Genomic DNA, 22,868 nt, shown 5'->3' on the forward strand with positions numbered 1-22,868 from the left:
ATATTAACATCTTTTTGTGACATTTGTAATAAAGCTTGAAACATTGAGAGAACATATTTGAACCAGTTGTTGTTGAATGGTTGCACAGATTGATGAGGTGGTGGCGCTGAGTGATGTTGTGGTGACGATGAGTGATGCTGTGGCGTTCAGTGATACTGTGGTAGAGCATAGTGATGTTGTGGTGCCCCTGAGTGATGCTGTGGCGGTTCTGAGTGATGCTGTGGTGATGCGATCATATAGATAGAGTGAGTGCGATGGATAGAGTGAGTGCGATAGAGTGAGTGCGATAGATAGAGGGACGGTGATAGATAGATAGAGGGAGGGCGATAGATAGAGAGCTGGAGGGCGATAGATGATAGAGGGAGGCCGATTGATGATAGAGGGAGGGCGATAGATAGAGGGAGATAGATAGAGTGAGGGCGACAGATAGATAGAGTGTGGGCAATCGATAGATAGAGTGATGACGATAGATAGAGTGAGTGCGCTAGATAGACAGATAGAGTGAGGGCAATAGATAGACAGAGTGAGGGCGATAGATAGAATGAGATGAAGGGATAAAGAAGAAAATGCAATGACACGGTGAACGAAGGAGAGAGGGGAGCATGTAAATGGGTTTAAAGGGACGTTAGTAAGAGAGACAGAGAACAACAGAAGTGAGTGGAAGGCAGAATGTTGAGAGGAGGAGAGAAAATAGAGAAATATGAGGTGTTAGTGGGAGAAGAAGGGAGGGGACAGCAAGGCAGAAAGAAGGAAAGAGGAATAAAAATGGAGCACGAGGAGGCTGGAGAGAAATTGTAAAAGGGAATAAAAAGACATCAAAATAACAAGCTGCAAATTTCCAAACATTAGAAAGAACACAAAGCAACCAGTCACATTTTGTTTAACAGTGGTAGTGCGCTGGACAATTTTTTAACCGCGTGTACTTGAAGGTTTGCGCTTATAAATTGGCTTGACCTAAAAAGAGGAGGCAGATGTAAAAACGCGGAGAGAGAGGAAGAAGTGGAGGTAAATGAGGAGTAGGTGGAGAAGGGGAAGCAAAGAGACATGATGAAGTGATATGTAGAAAGATGGAGCAATACAATTGATAGTGGAAAAAGCAGGGCAGCGAGATGAAGGGGAGAAGGGAGATTAGTGCAGAGATTATTGTTAAACTGTGACATGGAGGCAAAAGCAGTTAATAAACAGCCTGCAGCGTGGCTTACAAATCCTCCGTTTTCCATACCCCTCAGCCCTGTTAGTCATACAAAGGGGACAATAGCTTGACAAGTGACTTACAGAGTCTGACCCCTTTATGTAAGCCTCCTGTAGACGATAACATTACCTCCCAGTTTAAAGGTAATTTCAACAGTTTTGCGTAGTGATCAATGTTTGAGCAAAAAAAATGCGTACATACAGAGGAGCAGAGCAAAAGGGTGCAGCAGCACTATGTAAACATTGAACTCCAGGACCTCAGAGAGCCACAGAGACTGACTTAAGTTTTGTCTCTGACAGACTGCTGTGCCAGGGATCCTGTAAAGGGAGGCCTCGGGAGAGGCCTCGGGTGACTCACGCCTCGGAAATCCTTTGGGGCGAAAATTGGTGGTCAGGTACCAAGAGAAGTTGGAGATAAGTCCAAATAGAAAACAACTCAGGTGGCAAACAACACTGGGAACCTTACTCCGAGCCCCCCTTGCCCTACCAAGAACATGACGTATAAATACAGAAAATAACACACTGGATACCTTGACGTGTTGGTCCTCATCCCTGGTAGTGGACGGCCCCTCTCTCTCTGAGTTTCCACCTCTGTCTCTACCTGCCTCTCTTGATCTCCTCACCCAGCTCAAGTCTGGCTCCCCGCAGGACCTTTGTCCCGCAAAATGCCTTGGAAAAGTAGCACCGGCCTTAAACTCCTTGCTCAACCCGGTGCTTAACATGTCCCTAAGCAGGGGAGTGGTTCCCCAGGCCTGGAAGCATGCCTTGATCCTGCCGCTTGTCAAGAAGCCCAATTTGGACCATTTAATCCACGCTAACTATAGGCCGATCTCCCTTCTCCCGGCTTTGGCAAAGGTGGTGGAGAAGCATGTTCACATCTCCCTCTCTGACTTCATTGAGAGTAATGACATTCTTCACGATACTCAGTCGGGTTTTCGCACCAACATGAGTACGGAGACTGCTCTCCTTGAAGTTACTGATGCCATCCGGGAAGTTCTTGATCTAGGTGGAAAGGCCATATTAGTTATGCTGGATTTGTCGGCGGCTTTCGACACCGTTCCCCATGACAGTCTCCTTTTAAGACTCCGGGAGATCGGATTGCGTGAAGTGGTGTTGAAGTGATTTGAATCATTCTTGGCCGGCCGCCGGCAAACGGTCTGGGCGCCACCTTTCTCTGCCGACATGCCACCATTGGAGGTGGGGGTACCTCAGGGTTCTATCCTGAGCCCCACCCTTTTTAATATCTATTTGGCCCCTCTGGCGGCAGTGGCGGAGTCGTTTGGTGCCCAGATCGTATCCTACGCTGATGACACCCAGCTTCTTTTTACCTGCACTAAGGGCTCTGACTTTGACGGCATGCGGATCAGAGACTGTCTGGGAGTGGTCTTTGACTGGTTTAAACAGCACAGTCTGAAATGTAATTCCGATAAATCGGAATTGCTTTTCTTTGGCTGCTCTCCTGATCCGAGATGGAAGGCCTGGTGGCCTCCTGACATGTACCCTCCGGCAGATGCTTCTTCCAAGGCAAAGAATCTTGGCTTCCAGATTGATGATGGCCTTTCCTTTGGGCCTCAGATTCGCGAGCTCACAGGGAATTGCTTTGGCATTTTAAAAATGCTAAGGAATTTTTTTCCGGTCCTATCCCTGGAGCATAGAAAGACCACTGTACAGGCCTTGATAGGCTCTCGCCTAGATTATGCGAATGTGCTCTATCTGGGATTGCCAAAATTTCTTCTGGCGCGCCTTCAGCTAGTGCAGAATTCCGCTGCAAGGGCCATTTATGGCCTTCATCGAAGAGCAAGCACATCGGAGCTGCTTAAAAAGCTTCACTGGCTCCCTGTCGCAAGACGGATTACTTTTAAGGCGCTGACCCTCGCTTTTAAGGCGCTTCATTCTGCAGGGGCCAGATATATCCGGAGGCGCCTTGCCTTTTATCTGCCCTCTAGAACTTTGAGATCGGCATCCTTGGCAATTGGCTTCTGTCCCTCAAATCAGGCGGGCTAGAATTGGAGGGCGCTCTTTTCGATACTTGGCACCACGATGCTGGAACTCATTGCCTGCTTCTCTTAGGAAAATCACCAATCTACTGGTTTTCAGGAAGGAGCTGAAGACATGGCTTTTTATTCAGTAATCTTTCCGTTGCCCCGTATTCTGCCCTGGATTTTCCCTCTCTCGGGTCTTTGTCAAAGCGCCGGGACACTCTAAGGAGTAGCCGTGCGCTATAAAAGAGCCGCACTAACATAACATAACACCCCTGTAACATAGGGGTGTGAATAGCCAGTAGAGGTCTGATTCTGGGGTGGCAGTCTTATCCTTTCTCTTTCTCAGGGCAACTTAAGGAGTATTATAAAGTCGGTTAACAGTAACTCATGTTTTCCTCAGTGGCATGAAGGGTCGCCCTGTAATTTGACTGTCTCTGCCCCAGCCCGAAGAGCACAACGTGCGACTGAGCTCAAACGGCGCGGCATATCACTCACTGTCTCTGCCAGTCCGTAAATTACTAAGTACCGATCTTACATGCCAGCAGCCTTTGATTTCCCAGCGGGGTGTGTCACTTGACCTGCCACGACTGAAACTCATTGCCCTGTAGATCAGATAAAGAGTGCAGACCTGGGCCCAGACTGTCTGATCTGCAGGATGACACTCCAAACATGGGACCCTTCCCATGGCCCCTGCCGTTCCAGGGCTCGTGGACTCTCTCCTCTCCAATTGGGAGGGGGCAGCTGGGGAGTTCCTCGCGCGCCTTTCATCTGCTGCTCAGAGGCCATCCATCACAACAGCGTGGTTCCCTTTAAGACATTGCATGCTTTGCGATCTTAATTGGCATCCGTCAGAGCATGTTTGTATGTAGCACCTGGCGCGCAGCGCCTCGGCGATGCAGATAGACTGGAGTGTTACGCTGACCTGTTCGCGCAGTCAGGAGCCTATTTTTAATTGTAAAAACGAACTAAATAAGCAAGATAAGATAACCCATACAAAGGCGCACACGCAATCCGTTAACAGATGAGATTCGCAATGTGCTTGGAATCAAATGCACTTGAAATTTTAAAAAGGCAGGGAGAGCAGCTGTGCGACCACAGAGCAGTAATAAAAAACAAGGAAGTAGTCCCTATATAAAACAAGTATAGGCGCTTTCCCTGGATCTGCGGCTCGTGCCCACATCTGGGCCGGGGAGGAGACAGGGTGGGGGGAGCGAGGGCTGCTTGCGCATGCACTGTCCCTGGATCTGCGGCTCGTGCCCACATCCGGGCCGGGGAGGAGACAGGGGTGGGGGCGCGAGGGCTGCTCGCGCATGCGCTGTTCCTGGATCTGCCGCCGTAGTTAAGGGAATGCTGCCAGACTCATGCGGCCTAGGGAGGGGGCTACTAACTCGTGCAGCCGCCACCACCGGGGGACGAGAGGAGTCTGACAGACCTGGTGAGTGGGGGGGGGTGCTTGTGTGTCTGTGTGTGTGCGCGCGTGTGTGTCCGTGCGCGTGTGTGTGTCTGTGTGTGTGCGTGCGTGTGTGTCTGTGCGTGCGTGTGTCTGCGTGTGCGCGCGTGTGTGTCTGTGTGTGTGCGCGCGTGTGTGTCTGTGTGTGTGTGCGCGCGTGTGTGTCTGTGTCTGTGTGTTATCCACTTTCTTGTAATCTGAGACAGGAGATGTGCACGGCGTGTGGGTGAACGTGCGCGCTCTCATGGGGAAATCGCCTGCGCGTGCCCATCCCCTGTCTCACATTCCCAAGAAGTGGATAACAAAAGATGCTTCGCTGGATGCAGCGCTTTGTGCTGCTTACACCAGCTCGACCTAAAAAGGGATGTTTGGACTTTGTCGTTAGTTTAAATGACAACGTTGAGTTAGCAGTTTAAAACTGATCTGCCAGTCTGCAGTGACAGAGACATGTTTTAATTTGTCACGCTCATGGTGGCAAATAAGTGCTGCAGCCATGCAGGACAGCATAATTTACAGGCCCTGAGCACTCCGGGTACCATATACTAGGGGTGTATAAGCAAAATAAGTTATGCCAGTTTGGTATAAGATAATCAAACATACACTGTTTAAGGGTCAGAGCACTGGCACTGAGGTCTGGTTAGCAGGCCTCAGTGCTCTCTTCAGGGTCGAGAAACCTACATTAGTCCAAAACTTTCAGGATGATCATGAAAAAAGGCACTACTTTACATAAGTCCATTTTGAAAAGAAGGAAAATTCATCTATCTATCCCACTTGTGTAATGGAACTATACGGAGAACCTACTACAGTCTTTGCGGGCTAATGTTCACCCATTGCACTCGTGGATAGTAAAGTATTTGAGAAACATTTGAAGGGTCGGGGATATTTGCTGGATCCTCCTGACCTAGATCCATGGGAATAAAACAAAGACCCTATCCCTCTAGAAGGTATGGTGAAAACGTTAAAAGAATATCAAATGCAGGAAAAGGTATATAACAAAAAAGGGTCCCATCTATTTGGGTGGAGACAGCAGAAAACTGTGTATAAGACTAGATCCTAGCAATATTGATCAAGTGCTTTTAGTTGAAAGATCTTTTATAGGTATGGAGGTCTGTAAGGAGTTCCAAGAATTATTTTCTGAGAATTTGTGATTGCGTAAGGACTTTCAACACAAAATTAAGTTAAAGAATGATCCCAGACCAGTTGTACAAAAATTACGATCAATACCCCACCTAATGATGAATACACTGAACTAACAAGACACCACATCACATCCCAGAAAAGTTAATGAGATCATGAAAATCAGTTTGGGCAGGGAAAAGGGTGTGAACAAACACTACATCACATCCCAGAAAAGTTTGCTCCTTTGCATTATGCAGTCCACAATTTGCACTCCCCTCCGTGTTGACTTTGTGATACACCAGAGTTTCTTCTTGAAGAAGTTGCAAGTTATTTTTATTAATTATTGCCTTCCCATAGGAAGGGAGGAGTGTTGTTGTCACGACTCGTGCCATGTGCACTATCTGACTGACTGACTGACTGAAATACTTGTAAAGCGCACGAATGTCGCGGCGTCTTGGCGCTGTGAGATACAGAAAGGAGAAAGAAAGCAGTGGGGCAGTTAAGTTGTCGTAAAGAGCCAGGTCTTTAGGCTCTTCCTGAAACTCATTTTAGATTTTTGGGCGCGTAATGCTGGGGGTAGCAAGTTCCATATTTTAGCTGCCTGATGGGAGAATAACTTTCCTCCCCATCGGGCTCTGTTTATTCTGGGCTGGCAGACTAGGTCATGGGTGGCTGACCTCAGTGTTCGCGAGGGTACATATCGGGGCAGTAGGTTGATGAAGTCCAGAGCACACTATATATATCAATAGAATGTTTTCTTGTAAGAGTATTGTTTAATTAGGGATAGATCCAACCAAACGTGAATTTTTCAAAAGTTTTATTCATCAGCAGTGTTCACCACTTGGGAATCACTGTACATGTCACTCAAGCCAACACGTGTTTCATCACAGCATGTGGCTGTGAATCTTCAGGGCTAGAAGAAAATAATAAAATCATAAAATCAATGCGATGTCACAATAGTATGCAATCGCGTTTGAAAGTGGGACACCCGTGGCGTGGAAACCAACACAGAAAGGACGGGAATAAAACATTTTTCAGTGACTTCTTCTAATTATTCCTAATACATTTTTATTTTTTATTTTTATTCTCCTGAAGTGAGATAGAAATAATGTGGCGTGACCAACGGCGCAATTCGGGTATTTATAAGCTCCTAATACGTACATAGTTATCCTAGTCTACAAGTGCAAGTGTGCTGTGAGGTGAATCATAATATTTACGTTCATTCATTAAGTTCGTTAACTTCAATATATTGAGACATAAATTATGCTCGAGTATAGTAAACAACTTGGCCAATTAAGATATTGTTACCACAGAACATGGCGGTCCAGCATGACTTAAAAAAAGAAGGAATGGTAAGTGACATAACCTTAATCGTTGGATTAACATCCTGTTGAATAAAAGTTATTATTGGGGAACTTTTAGGATCTGATATCATTTGGCTGGTTGCTAGTTGAATGTTGAATTATATAGAATCATCACTCGTCATAAGTACCTGATACATTTTACAGTCTTAGCCTTTCTTCTAGCTCAAAAACCTTTAGTCAGATTTAGGCTAATTCATTCATGTAGTAAATAACAATCTTCTTTCTACAATGCGATTTTGACTGCAACTACGTAGATTCTATCCCTTGAATATGAGACCCGAGACCCGTAGTCTCATGGTGAATAATAATCAATCATGCAACATTATTAGCCATTGCGTGCACAAACTCTTTGTTGAGTGTCCCCGGATATAACCATAGAGAAAAATGCAATAATATCAACATCGTATACGGAGCCCAATAATTGTCAGTGCTAATCATTGAAAATATAATCATGTATGTTCACGAAATATCCCTTTGTTTACAAACCTAAACAGAGTGTAGTGCCTCAAAAATCATACAATAGAGCACCATACAATACACCATACAATAGAGCACCATACAGCCGACGCGTTTCGTCCCTATGGGACTTCTTCAGGGCTGTTAATACAAACATATTTACAATCAAAATCTGATAAAAACAAGGGAATTTACACTTAATGATTTACATGACATACTCATACTACATGATTAACCACAACAAGTCGACTACACAAAACATTATAAAAAATGTAGGCTTACTTCTAAGAACCAACTTAGATGAGCTTAGACAATTGTAGGCCTAATTTAACATTTAATAAAATCTTTGTTGGACAGACAGCTGAAGTCTACATCCAAGTGACGGAAATTTCTGGGTCACCTAATATACATTCATTTGGTGTGTTCGATTTTCAATTTATAACATGTTCAAATATTGTTATCAGACATTTCAACTGGGTGAATTGAGAAAAGAGATAGATAAGGATGGGAAAATGAACTGAAATAAAATTAAAAATATAAGGATGAAAGGACGAACCGAAATAAAATTTATAATTATATAAGGGAGTCCTAAGTTAGGATCTTGAGTGTCTCTCAGGAGTGATGGCTGTATGTTAATGGTCAAAGCTTTGCAGAATTAGTGGTCAACGCCTTGCAGAATTAGAGAAAGATCGGAAGATTGAACTAGGAAAAACGTGCACAACATCTTGAGGGAAAAGGATCAGGTTAGAAAAGAATTATTTGTATTTAGAGAAATAGATACCTTTTGAATTGAAGGTAGTACTTCCAGTTTGAGTCTTCAAGGTTGGAAATCTGTGTGGCGCCTTTCCCATTGGAATATCTTCATAAAAAATAATTATGCAAGGCCTGTGCTGAATCTTCTTTTCTGGGTCAACAGGATTCCGGGTAGGACAGACAAAAGAGAGGGAAAATATATAAAAAAGGGTGCTATCCAGTAGTGAAAATGCTTAGTGAGAAGCTAACCTTGTGGCACTAGATTGTTTCTAGGGCCCTTGAGGTCTTTTCTAGGGGCCTTAAGGTCTTTTCGCGATTGGAGCTTCAGAACCCAGTTTAAACGCCATTAATGATTCATATAAACTTACTTTCTATGTTAGGAATTGGAGTCAGATGATGTGGGTGATGCGGGCTTCATATGTTGTCTTTTTCAACTCCACCATGTAGTAAAGAAGATTTTTCAATCCATAAAAAACAATCTGTGAAGCATGAGTAAAATAAAAAGATATATGGTAAAAGGAATAACGACTATAAGCGAGCTGGTATAAGCAGTGTGCTAACACTTTTGTAGCAGGTTAAGATATGGTGGGCGAGCCCGCGGAGTGATAGCAATGGGGCATATATCATTATATCCATAAGGGAGGATGGAAGGTCCAGGATTATATGAATAATAAAGAACAAAGTTCATAAAGACGTAGGAAGTTCTAAACGACTGATAAAGCTGTTACCTGTGTCGGTATCAATATTATCCGGCAATTCCAATGGATGAATCACTAGGACTTATGTGTGGGCACTGGAGTACCAGCAAGTCTAAAGAAGAGAGAAGGAAAATCAAGTCAAAACGGAGAAGAAATGCTTTACAACGGATAAAAAGCATCCAGATCAAACGAACGTTCAACTACAATGAACAGATGAGGGTGTGGTCAAGCACCATATCGCAAATTCTGATTACATCGTAAGTATTCAAGCTACATTTATTGCTTACTGTCCTTATTCCTGATCGCCGTAGTTGTAGTCTCAAGGACCCATCAACAAACTAAGAACAGCGTGATGCTGTCTTTGGCCATATTTATTGCTAACTAACTTTAATCTTTGTAGGGTTCTTTCCCTTCCCCAATTCCCTGGACACATAGGAGTCACACCACCCAAACCTTAGGTGGAAAAGACATTCTGGCCATAGTTATAGAGTCAGGGACCTATAAACAAAATAAAAGCAGCGTGGTACTATCTAAGCGCAAAGAGCTCCAGAAAAATGGGAATATCTAACTACAGGTGATTCAATTGCTTACCGATCATAATAAATCGACCTGTTCTCATCCACAGCGCCTTTCACCTTCTCCGAAATCCGAGATCCCAGCAGCCCAGACATAATGGGAGGGCAGTTCTGTTTATATAGTCCAGCTAATGAGGTGTAATTGCCGACACCTGTAATTGACGCGCGGAATCCAGGTCGAGAGAAGCCTCGGTGTAACATTGTAGGTGCTTGCAAATACGGCGGCCATTTTAGAGTGTGTCCCGTAACTAATGATTTGATGGTGAATGCGCCGTATTAAATAAAAACTTAGCATATTGTAGGTCCTCACGAAAGAAAAACTGGATGAAAAGAATTTAAAAGTCCTAGTGTATGGTTAAACGATAATATATGCCAAAATCCGAAGGCAAATGTAAAAGTACTTATTTGCGCCCATTAACATAAGCTGAACGATTCATAATTGATCCCGAAATGGCCGTATACAACGAAAGCCTCTCAGAAGTCTGAATCGATTCTGAGATGTGAAAGGCTGACTTTTACTCAGACGCCCAATCGACCACAAGCTTAAGAACCCCATCCTATTCCACCAGTAACAGCAAATGGCGAGTGAAGGCGCCGGGCGAGAATGACGTGACCTGCCTGCCTCTAATTTGCCTTTGCCATGCTCGTATTTAGTTTTGAAGAGAAACTTTAGCCCATACACCCAAAGTTGGACTCGAAAATAAATAATGTGCATAAGGAAAATGATTTAGGTCTCCTTTTCTCTTCTCGCCCGATGATGTACAATAGACCAAAGAGTCAGAATATTACTGGGGGTCAAGTTGAGTGGATGTCGTGAGTGAACCAAAGAGAGAGAGAACGTGCATTAAGACCAAATAGGTGTTGAAATGAAGGTAAGTAAAATCTAAGAAGGGGACGAGGATAGAAATCCATGTTCTCCAGTTTAACATGAAAACAACGTTTTAAGTTTTACTCTGTACATAAGTGTGACATCACAACATAAAATCTACATTACCTGATTGACCTGGGCTTTACATGAAAGATCTTTATCTAATAGAAAACCAAGGTTTCTGACCTTATCTACTGGGAGAGGGCAAGATCCTGCTTCGGGAGGCCACCATAAGTTACTCCAGATAGATGGTTTATGACCGAACTCTATGATTTCGGTCTTGTCCGTGTTCAGTCTAAGAAAATTGTGGCTCATCCAGTTCTTCACCCCAGCAAGGCAGTTTCTAAAGCGTTCCGCCGTGGCTTCGATGGAATGTGAGATTGACACTATAATTTGAGTGCCATCTGCGTAGGACACCAGTTGTAGGTCATGGGATCTGATCAAGGCTGCTAAAGGAGTGACATATAGGTTGAATAATGTGGGCGATAAGGCCGATCCCTGTGGGACCCCACCCGGAAGGGAAAATTCAGTGGACTGTAATCCATTCCAGATCACTTGTCTAGTGCGAGCGCCTAAAAAAGAGGTGATAAGAGCCAGAGCAGTGTCGGTGAATCCTAGGGAGGTTAGCCTTTTTTTGTAGGACAGAGTGGTTTACAGTGTCAAAGGCCGCTGTAAGGCCGAATAATATCAGGGCCGACCGACCACCCTCGTCCATGGTCTTTCGTATTTTTTCAGTGGCCATGATGAGAGCTGATTCCGTGGAGTGGAGGGGTCTAAAACCGTGCTGTGACGGATCTAGCAGCTTCTTTTCATCCACATATCTCATAATTACCTGATTCATGGCTTTTTCTAAGATTTTTGCAGGTAAGGGCAGACAGGAAATGGGACGGTAGTGTTTGGGTTCTGAGGGATCAAGGGTGTCCTTCTTAAGGATAGGTCTGATACAGGCCATCTTCCAGCTTTTGGGGAATTCACTTTGAAGAATAATTTTGCATCTGCACACTCATCTTATAAAGTCTCCAGTGATTAGTGCCTGAAAACATTGATCAACAGTTAAGCAATATAAGGTTGACCCCCCTATGCACACCTGTCTGTCCTTCATTGCTAAAAAAAAGCTGCATGTGGCCTCACAAAACACATATACGAATCACGTAGATCTTAGATCTTTATTGTGTAAAAGCGATTAGCCATTTGTCAATCTCAGCCCCCACTCTTCACATCTTGTTAGGCCTTCTTTCATACTGCGGGTTTGGAGACGCAAGATCTCGGCCCCAACCAATCTCGGCGGCCATCTTGGAGCGAGGTCTTAAAATTAAACCACTGACTGAGCCTCCCGAGTTGCTTGGCTTTGTCACTCCTACCTGGAGGAGGTACCCGATCTTCTCCTGCTTGATTCCAGCTTACGAACCTGATTTTGACCGGCTCCTGATGCATAACGCATCTTCTTGACCTGCTCCCGCTGCCTGTCATCTGAAATTTCATAATCTTCTCAGTATTCACGGCACCTAAAACAAAGAAAACATAGTAACAGTGAGTGAAACAACTAAACCTACGCTCGCACTCAAAGACGCTCGAGGCATCAAAACAAAGGCCAGTGCGCACGGAACCCTAAAAGCTTGCAAAGACTTTTGATGTCAGCTTGTCTAAAAGTATTTTGCCTCCATTAATGCATCGGACATCAGCAAAACCATTTAACAATAGATGTATGAATGGAATGAATGAATATGAATGGAATGTGAATTATGAGATGCCACTTACGTTGTTGTAATGCACATCTATACAGTAATAGGTTTGGAACTGAGAGATACTACGTATGTTGTTGCAACTCAGATCTATGCAATTATAGATCTGGAACTGGAAGATGTTACTAACGCTAATGTAATGCTAATAATTAACAAATAGACTGTTGTGTTGCTAACCAAGGGAAAGTTTGATAACTAGAGACTTGTACTAACAGGTGCATGAAAGATATGGACTTTGTAATGGTGTCTAATCTCATTGTGTGCTTCACTGATAATCATGATAACTTCTTCAAACTGTTACTAGAGTTAGTAGATGGTGATTGCATTATTTTCAATAATAGCAGATATTCAGGTGTATATGTGTTGTTTTTTCTTATAAAGGTACTCCCTTGGCATTGAGGCATAAAAGTAGTTCCTAGATTTCGCAGGCTACCGAGTTCAGGAAGAATTCATGTAGCAGACCAGTGTGCCTTCTCGTCTGCAATTGTGTTCCCTCCAAGTGTGGAGGCTTTGTCTGAAGGTGAGTGAGTGGCTTAATCTTTGCTCCCCCTGAACCTGGATTTCAGATGAGTGGTACCTGGCTCGTGACAGTTGTAATGTATTTGACCTCTTTCTCTTGTATTCCCCTTTTCCCCTTTTATGCACACTTTTATCACCCCTCTAACCCCACCATCCTTGATACAGTCGTTATCCCATGCTGTTGGAATGTTCAGGTAAGGCAGGTGGAACTGTGTGATCCTGTCTTAGAGAAGAGCTTTGAAGGTGTTGCTCTTAACAATTAAAGATTTTCTTATTAATACATTTAAACTGGTTGAGATATGTGAAATATTTATGTTTGAGTTTGGCAGTCATGCCATCTTTACCAAACATGAATTAATTGATAAAAAGGATATGCACTCTACCAAGCAATAATTCATTGGTAAACAGATTAAACTCATTACCAAACGAGATATAAGTGATAAAGAGTACGAAAGTGGGTAAAAAATTACCTTTGACTGATTAGTAGTTTACAAAGTGAATCAAAAGAACTACACAAACCTTCCATTAAATCTTATATCCTTCTCAAAACTACAGTGAATATGAAACACTATGATCCTCAATTTCTGTGACCACTAAGTGCTACTTTGCTTTAGAATGGCTGTAGTGCATCTTTTCCCAAGAGCTAGGTTGCCACTGAGAATTTTAATGCATGTTCCTGTGTTCCCGCTTCTCAGACGGCACTGCATTCCATGTAATTTTGTAATTTTTACAAGTTCACTTGACAGATTTCTTGGTCCTTTTCTTGATGATTTTAATTTCTCTCAATGCAGAGTTGCTTTTCATTTTTGCAATTGCTGGACATTCAATTGAAATGATTTTCTGCTGGTTTTTTGGGAGCTGCTATTAGGTTTAGGGACAAGATATTGCTGCAACGAATTTTAACTATTTATGATATACTTTTATCTATAGTTATTTTTTTATTTGTCATAATGTTGATATGATAATTTTAATTTTGTAACCTTTATAGTTTAAAAGTTGAATAAAGGAATTGATGGTTTTATTGAATGATGTAGGATTTCTACTACAACACGATAAAGAATAACAATATGATAGTGTGGTTGGGATGTATGATGGAACTACGCATGCCATTACCACGCATGCCTTTACCACGTTTTCATTACCACACATATGTCTTTACCACGCAAGTCCACCACGCAATGCCTTTACCACGCATACCTGTACAACGAAAATGTAAGTATATCGCAGGTAATTGAAAACCATACATATACATATATTGTATTGTAATTGCATTTATATAGCGCTTACTACCCCATACGAGGTGTCGAATCGCTTTTTCGGCGAGTAACACGCTACTCCGGGACCCATAGAGGATAAGTGTTGAATTAGTATAGTGAAACATGCAAGTACATTTTAAGTGGTGGATAGGTTAGTCAGTTATTTTGATTTGGAATGATAGCAGAAGGATAGAGGAGGACAAAGGTTTGTATTTATATAGCGCTTGTTGACGCACGCTATTCAGGAAGCCTACAAAGGTGGTGAATTAATATAGTGAAATATGAAGTAATTTCAGTGGTGGATATTAGTCAGTTACTTGGAGTGAGAAGGATAGCGGAGGGATAAAAGGGGAAGAAAGATTTGCATTCATATAGCACTTGTTACCCCTGATGGGTGTTGAAGCGCTTTTCTGGCGAGTAGCACGCCACTCCGGAACCCATAAAGGATTACTGTTGAAAATGAGTATAGTAAAAAAATATGAAGTAATTTGAGTAGTGGATATGTTATTCAGTTATTTATTTTATTTATTTATTTTATTTTTTTATTTTATGTAGCTTATAAAGCGCGCAGCTACCCCCTGAGGGGTGTCCCGGCGCTGGAACCTGAGTCTTTAGAGGGGAGAGAAGGAACGGACAGGGGAAGTGACATGATAAATCAGAGTCTAGAAAAGAGCCAGGTTTTGGGTAGTATATTAGTATACTTTAATGTGGAATTTGAGAAGTGAACATGTTAGTCTGTTAATTTCGATTGAAAAGGATAATGGAGGGATAAAAGAGTGAAAGATTTTTTTTTTTTAGGTCGTAGCAATAGGAGGAGGCTTTTGGATGAGTAAAAAGGAGTTTTGGAGGGGAGGACTCAGAGGAAAGAGTTTAGAAAGGTTTGTTTTAGGGGATCGGTATAGTAAAAGAGGTGTCAGGTGATGCAAGGAGGGGTAGAGTAGTAGAGAGTCTAGAAAGGGTTATTTTGGCAATCATAGTAGTGGTATGGGGTTTGGGATAAATGAGAGAGTGGATGTAGAGTATATATTGATAGATGTATAGGATGAGAGATAGGGCAGTGCATTGGAAGGAGTAGTAGAAGAAGTTTGAGATGAGTCAGAAGATTGGGCTAGAAGATATATTGAGCGAAGAATAGGCTGAGAAATAGGGTAGTGCATTGGAATGCTAAATTAGAAGAAAGTGATAAATCTATAGATCCATAATTACATTGAAAGTATATAGATACACAAAGGAGGTGAGTATATGTCGATTAAAGATATTAATAGAGGCACAGTGTGAGAACTGGGGTCACCAATTCCACGGGGGTAGCGTTGCGCGAGCGGAAAGGCACCCGAAAGCTAGGTGTAAAGTAGAAGTGCAGCACACACTCACAGGGAACGCACACCATGAATGACACCACACCAGCTAGTTTTTTAGAATCAAGGTGCTTTTATCTAGCTCGAGTTCATTGCTGGTAAGTAATTCATTGTAATCAATTTAGCATCAACTCATTACGTAACATTTCATTGGAGCATCAGAAGTAAAACCATTCCTTGAAAGATCAACCAACATTTCATTGTTTAGGCATGTGCAAAACCATTCCAATAAAACTCAGGCAACAATGTTTATCCCCATCAGATTCTACATAGCCACAGTTCCTGGGATCAGCTGTAATAAAACATATTTCTCAAGCACATGACTCCTTAAAAACAGATACCAATACTGAAAGGGGTGCAGCACGGCTGGAATACAGTTCTACACGGCAGGGGGCCATGAACACTCCCCCAACCAGGGGTTAACGTTTGGAACAACACCAGGTGCTCAGTTCGGGCTGTCACCCGGTTCAGGGGCTCTCAGTCTCCTTTAGCGTTGTTTCAGGCTCTGGACCGACTAGGCCCTGGCCGCCCTGCCCAGGGTCACCACAGGGTTAATCAGGGCCCAACCACAGTCTCCTAAGGGGACGGGTGGTAACGGGCCCTCCGCCCTCCCCCCCAGGGGTATTACCTTCTTCTGCGGCCCTCCAGGGGCCCTTGCGGCGTGCAGTAGGCTGGTGGTGCAAGTTGCAACCGGGCGGGGGCTCGCACTCCCTTGGGAGCCCCCTTGTCGGTGTGGCAGGGCTAGCGGGAGGGGCTCTCCTTCTCTATGGGGGGGACGGAGGCTGCATCGGGGTCTTTGCGCGGGGAGCCCCGGGGCCGCAGGATTGACGACAGGCCCCCAGGCGCCTCTCAAGCGGCAGTGCCGAACCCGGGCTTCCCCCCACGTGGCACCGGGCCCCCAGCGATGAGCACCACACGGCGCTGTCCGATCACAGGGCAGGACAGGGACCGGCAGCAGCGGCGAAGGGCGCCGGCGCCCAGATGGCAGGAATGCAGGCCGCAGCACTAGCGGTGACACAGGGGAGACCCGGGCTGCTGCGGTGAAACAGGTATGCAGCGCTTCAATGGATACAGCGCTTCCAGGGGCAGAGGGGCGCTTGGCCAATATAGTGCTCAGGGTTGCACAGCAGGAGAGCGCTTCGGAAGTACAGCGCTTTAGAGATAGCAGTTTGAGCAGTCCAAGGCAAGGGAGCTTCAGCAGGACAGCACAGGGGGGCACAGTTCAGTCAGGGGAGCGCTAGGATGGTGCAGCGCTAATACCTGGTCGATCCCCCAGCAGTCCTCCTTGCAAGTAGATGTTCCCTTGCGGCGCTGGGTGGTTTCTGTGCCCTTCTCAGGCAGTTTCTTGGGGGGTAGGTAGTAAGGGGGTTGAGTTAGTGGGTCAGAGTCAGGATGGTTCCCTTAGCTCACTGTAGGTGGTTCCCTGGGTTCCCCAACACTGGGCCAGATCAGTGGGTTTGGTAGAGTCCCTCACTCAGCTTAGAAGGCAGTGCCTTGGCCCAGTTGTAGCAGCAAGCCTCAGCCAGGCCTACTAGTGCAAGGGATTCGCTCTTCTCCGCTCAGAGTCCTTATACCAATAGTAAGAAGTTGGCACAGAAACTGGAATAGAAAAGACAGAGTTTATTAAACCTCATGAGGTGGAACTACATTCACACAACACCCTTCGGTATAGTATGAGGTAGCACACTGACTAGAAGGAGCTTGGTCCTTTTATACCCACACAGGGGCTGAAATGAAGGCGGTACAAGGCACAGAGTGTTGGTTTCAATACATACAAGGTCATACAGAGAGTGTGCTAGCGACAAGTGGGAAGGGCTGACAGCTAATTTTGGTGGACACAGCTTGACAGTTACAAATTGGAGACAGCTGTATGCTCTTCTGAGCATTTGCAAAGTAGAGGAGACTAAACATATCTTGTCTCTAGGCAGATTTCAAGAGCAATTGACAGGAAGGTAGGACAGAGCACATGGCATACAAAATGGCCGACAGAAATAAAAAATGGATTCCGTAAAACGGGCAAGGTAGTCTCGAAATACAGAATGTCTTCTGCTAATGCTTAACCTAATTATTGCTAAACTACCACAGACGACCCTTTCAGCATTTGCTGAAGACATTAGTCTGTCTAGGGTAATCTGGATCTGCATCCTGTATATTGATATTCATCATATCAGTAATTTCATTGCTTAACATTTGCTGTTCTTTTGTAACACTTCTTTTGGCAGGTGTACAAGCAGTAATGCACATAGATCAAATCATGGGACCACATTGTATACAAGTACAGCATGTAAATAGTATCACCAGTAGTATACATAGAAAAGTCAGTAGTTTCCAGCCCCAAGTAACATAGAGTGTCCATATCCAGTTTGAAAATGTCCATGTACCAGTCTCTGGATGAATGTCTGCAGCAATCTTATGCAACTTAGAGATTGCGTCATAAACTGAAGGTGAGTGGTCTGGGATGAAGACGCAGCAACTGCTTTCGATGATGCGGCATGCACCACCGCGATCAGCCAAGATCACATCGAGCACCATCTGATTTTGGAGTGCTACAATTCTTGCAATTTGCAGTTCTTCTGTAATGTTCCCAAGTGCCATAGCTGTTTGATTGGTGGCAGCTTCCACTACACGAGTCAATCGTCTGATCGTTCTACTATTTAATGCAGCACCCACAAAGAAATACAAACCCAAATTGAAATCAACATATTGTTGCAGAGCGGTGTCTGTCTGGTTAATCTCATCAGTACTTGTTGTCCGTTTATATCTATTCCTTGAAATATCATTATACAGTTTCAAGTCAAGATGATATGATGCAGGTGCTAAAAACACAGGGGGTAACAAAAATGATATGTAGCATACCCCTGATCATCCAACAGGTAATTGGTAATATCCTTTATTACCGCACACAAAATAGGTGTTATGTGACGATATAAAGCTGCTATTGTTAACACCCTCAATGTTTAATACAGTAGTACATTCGCTTCGTCCTACGGGAATTCTCCCAGCACTGCTAATACACAAATCTGCTTTTGCTCTGGTTACAGTAATCACAAAGGGTCCAATGTTCTTCATATTCCTCACATTTGTGAAGACATATGGTGTTGAAATATTGTCCGGTTGGTATTCATCCCACTCCCATTTAGTCCCTTTAGCTTGAGGATAACCGTTCTCATCTTGGTAACATTCTTTATTTAACTGAAAAATGATTCCACCTACTGAAGGCTTTCTATAAGCAAACAAAAGGGCATACCAAGCTTGACATGAACCATTATGAGAAAACGGTAGAGCAATAAAAGTCGTTCCTCCTTTCTTCTGGTGCGCAGGCATCATCCCACACACCCAACAATTGGTAGTATTTGTAGCATTATGGGTATGATGCAACATCTGAATGAATGTGTTATTCAGATAGGACTGTCGATTTTCTGCTTATGATAAGGAAGAGTGTAATAGTAGTGCTCCAGTGGAGCTGGAGTAGTTGCACCAAAAACCTGTCGAGCAGGAATTGCTTTCTCAATGAACCAAGTGGTTATTGCCAAAACCACCAGGGCAACAACAAATCCTACACCACAAATTATTTTCTTGTTCTCGTTGGAGCTCTTATCCCTTGGGTAGCCGCTGATTTCTACATCACGGGCCAAGACGGGTGTCACTACACTAATGCAGGGCTGACCCCCTTTTGCCTCATTGGCTCTCCGTTTCACAAACCCAGGGCGGTAGCTGAATCAGTCTCGTTCAAAACTGCAGATTCTTTCTTCAGTCTCAAATTATATCGCACTGTTCCAGGAATCGTGTGGTCCGGGAATACTTCCGTAGACTCGTCAGATGAGATAGCTTGACCCTTCTCCATTTCCAGAATCTCTCGATGGTCGGTCAGCACAGCAGGTTCCACCAAGGCGGGCGTTACACGCTTGCAATGTGTGGTATGGAGCCAGTTTTTTCTGTACGTCACTCAAACTGCTGTCCTTGTAGCCAACTGCACCTGCTCCGGGCCTCGCCACCTCGGCTCCAAGCTGTTCGATCTGTCGAAGACCTTGACCATCACATGGTCACCAGGACGGAGATCATGGGCCTCACCTGTAGATCTATTAGGAAGAGCTTATCGACCTGTTGATGAATAGAAGTCAAACTGTCAGTAACTGTTCCAAATAATCATTCAACAGAACACAAGGTACATCATGTATGGGGCGTGGCTTAGGAACTCCCCAAATGTTCATCAGTCTTCCAAATACCACCTCATACGGTGTGAGACCTGATCGTGAGTGTGGTACTGATCTTATGGACAACAGTGCCAAAGGCAATGCATCTGGCCACTTTAGGGACGTGGAAGCTAGTATTTTTGCCAGCTTCAATTTTAAGGTAGCATTATACCTTTCTACCAATCCTGCTGAGTGTGGGTGGAAGACTGCATGGAATTTCTGTTTTATCCCTAATCCTTTCAGGACATTATCAACAACCTGCCCAATAAAATGGGGTCCGTTGTCACTCCACAAAGTTTTACAAACACCATATCTAGGGAAAAATTCCTTCAGAAGCACCTTTGCTGTGGTAAGAGCAGTATTATCCTTTGTAGGATACGCCTCTATCCATTTACTGAAGGCACATACCACCACTAGGACATATTTTAGATTATTACAGCACTCAAGCTGGATGTAATCCATCTGCAAAACTTCAAAAGGTGCGGTTGGTGTAGCAAACCCTCCTGTAGGAGTTCGTGTCCCTTTTCCAGGATTGTACTGCCAACAGATCAAACAGGACTGTACCACTCTTTTAGCTGTGCTGGCAATTTCAGGGTGCTCCCAGACTTGTTCAAGCAATTTAGTGATTGCTAGAGCCCCACCATGTGCCAGCCCATGTGCCATTTGAACCATAGGTTGTAAATAGGCTGCAGGCAATTTCCACGTGTTCATCTCTTTGTTACGCCAACAACCCTCCTCGTCCAACATTCCGTCTTTGGACCACTGTTCAAGTTCTTCCACAGAGGCAGATCTCTGTATATCCAATACTTCCTCTCTAGCATCATGCCAACGCTCAGCTTGTGATTTTACTACGTACATAGGTGTAGTGCTTCGCTGTATTGCAGTTTCGCGAGCTACACGATCTGCAAAGGCATTTCTTTGTCCTATTTTGTCGGGAATCTTCTTGTGTGCGCTACACTTCATAATGGCAACTTTCTTTGGATATGTAAGTGCAGTCAAAAGATTATGTACGGGGGCGTGGCCAAGGCGGCGATGTGAACAGACACATCTCGGGCGAGCTCCGTCGCCCCGCTGCCCCAACTAGCCATCATAAGCGGAACCCGGGGGGCTTTCAGGGGAAATCTGCCTGCCAACTGCTCCCTGGACAAGGGGTGACCTCCGGGGAAATCGCCCCGGTGCGAGAGACCCAGCGGGGGCCAGCCAGTGCCCAGAACGATTACCGGCCAGGGTGCTCCCGCCATTTTGCCGCCGAGCCCGGCGACTGGCGCCCTGAGCGCGCCTTCATAGCAGGCGTCCCCTTGAGCTGCAGAGGTACCTGGAGGAGCGAGCGGTCTCCGGAGGCGGATTCCCCAGCTGCCGACTACACGTCGGGAGACCAGAGACCGGAGGGAAAGCTGCAGCAGATTTAGAGGCGGCCCCCTGGCGGGGGTGTTGCTGGAGCCCGGCTGCGGACATCACGCGAGACCCCGGCTTCTGCGGAGGCGCAAGGCCGCGACTGGCGCGGGGAGACGGCCGACAGAACTGCTGCTGCGACGCCCTGCTGCGGGACCACGATCGGTTGCTGAGGAATCCTGGAGTGCAGTTCCCGTTGTGCCCGCCGCCTGCCTGCTGACGGCTGAGCCCTGGTCCCTTGAGCCGCGACCGGGCTCCCTCAAGGTACTGTCCGCCATCTTGCCTCCCCTACCGGCCCCCGCCGCCCGGGTGCCTGCCCTCCCGCGCTCCCGGCTGGACACTGCTGGACACCTACGCTCACTCCCCCCTGCCCTCCCGCGACCTGGCTGGACACTGCGGGCCCCGTCGGGTGGTGCCCGCCTGCTGGAGCGGGGCCGGGCGCTGCGGAGAAGGCCCTCCCTGCACCGCGCTGCCACTGGGGTTGAGGGAACCGGCCTTTGCTTTGTGAGCCACAGCGGGTCCCTGTCCCGCCTTTGAATAGCCAGCGGAGCGGAGTGGTGGAGCTGCGGGTGGCGGCGCGCTCCCCGGACTGAGGCGGAGTGACTGCACGGCCGCCGGTCCTACTCCGGGACCCGGCTTCAGTGAAGGGGTGAGGCCGCTCTGGGTGCGGGACGACTGCCGGCTCCCCTGGTGGGGTATCGTCTCGCTCCCCCTGACCCTTGCTGGACTGTCCTTGGCGCCCCCCTCCTGACCTGCGGACTGCTGCTCTGCCGGCGCTCTGGGCTGAGGCGCTGAGACCGGTCACGCTGATTACCTTCCCGGCCGGCTTGCCTCCATATCCTGGAACTGAGCCGCCATTTTGGGCCCCTGCATCAGTGCCTCTGCTTGACTCCGCTACCCTTGGGGACCCTCTGGGAGGCGTTAGAGAGGGTCGGGCCCCACTGGTCAAGCTCCGGTGCCCGCGCTGGACCCTCATCTGCACTTCTGCCCCACGGCACCTGGGGGGGGCTTTGGGCTGACCGGCTGCCTGGAGCTATGGCGGCGCCTGGAGCTGCCGCGCAGTGACTGAGAGCGCCGGAGGAGCTGCCCGCTATCCTGGACAGGCCTTGGAGTGCTGTTGCTTGCCACCTCGACTGCACAAGCGACCCCACAGCGTACTGGACCCCTGCTGCCCGGGCGAGCCTCACCTGCCACCAACGGGCCGGGACTGCCCTACCTCGGGCTTGTGGAAGTTGTCCCGCGCCGCCTCCTGATCCCCGGCCTTGAACCCCTGATCGCAGGACCAGGGCTGCTCGACCACCGGGGCGCTGGTGCGACCTCCCTTGATCTTTTCCTCACCACGACCCGGAGGATCCACGCAACAGCCTGCCCTGCTTCTCACTATCCTTGGTCACTCCGAGTTGGTCATGACTCGGGGCAGAGGGACCAAGCCGGACCCCCCCCCAGCGACGACCAGGGGCACATCCGTGGCTTCCATGTGGGGTAAGGCGGGTTCGTCGCCATCTTCTGGGGGTCCCCCGCCAACGGGGGAGAAGCCTCTACCGCCGGCCGACTCCCCTCCGGTGACTCAGGCCTTCATGTCCTCCTTCATGGCAGATCTTAAGTCCGAAATTGGGTCCCTCAGGACGGAGGTCCACACATGCGTCAAGGAACTACGCAAGGAGGTCACCGACCTCGGCGACCGGGTAGATGGCCTGGAGAAGACGGTCGACTCCCGCACCGACGACCTCGAGCAGCTCTGGCAGAGAGTGGCGACCCTCGAAGAGCAGCACATCCAGCTCCAGATCAAGCAGGAGGATTTGGAAAACAGGGGGCGCCGCAACAACCTCCGCATACGGGGTGTGCCACTCGGAGAAGAGGGGACTAACACCATGGCCTATGTGGCGCTACTCCTGCAAGCGGTGTGGGGCGAAGAGGATGCTCCCCCACCGCGTCTTGACCGCGCACACCGAGTC

The 22,868-nt window shown here is 46.5% G+C and overlaps 1 long non-coding RNA gene across 1 annotated transcript in view; it reads right to left on the reverse strand.

Annotated features, from left to right (window-relative positions):
- Nucleotides 1–11,655: 11,655 nt before the first annotated feature.
- Nucleotides 11,656–22,868, reverse strand: part of LOC144771576 (uncharacterized) — a 215,095-nt gene continuing 203,882 nt past the window's right edge. Inside the window, exon 3 of the long non-coding RNA XR_013599365.1 lies at nt 11,656–11,961. This is a non-coding gene — a long non-coding RNA (uncharacterized LOC144771576). The remainder of the gene's footprint in view (nt 11,962–22,868) is intronic.

Source organism: Lissotriton helveticus, chromosome 1_1 (assembly GCF_964261635.1).
Source record: "Lissotriton helveticus chromosome 1_1, aLisHel1.1, whole genome shotgun sequence".
Lineage (NCBI taxonomy): Eukaryota > Metazoa > Chordata > Amphibia > Caudata > Salamandridae > Lissotriton > Lissotriton helveticus.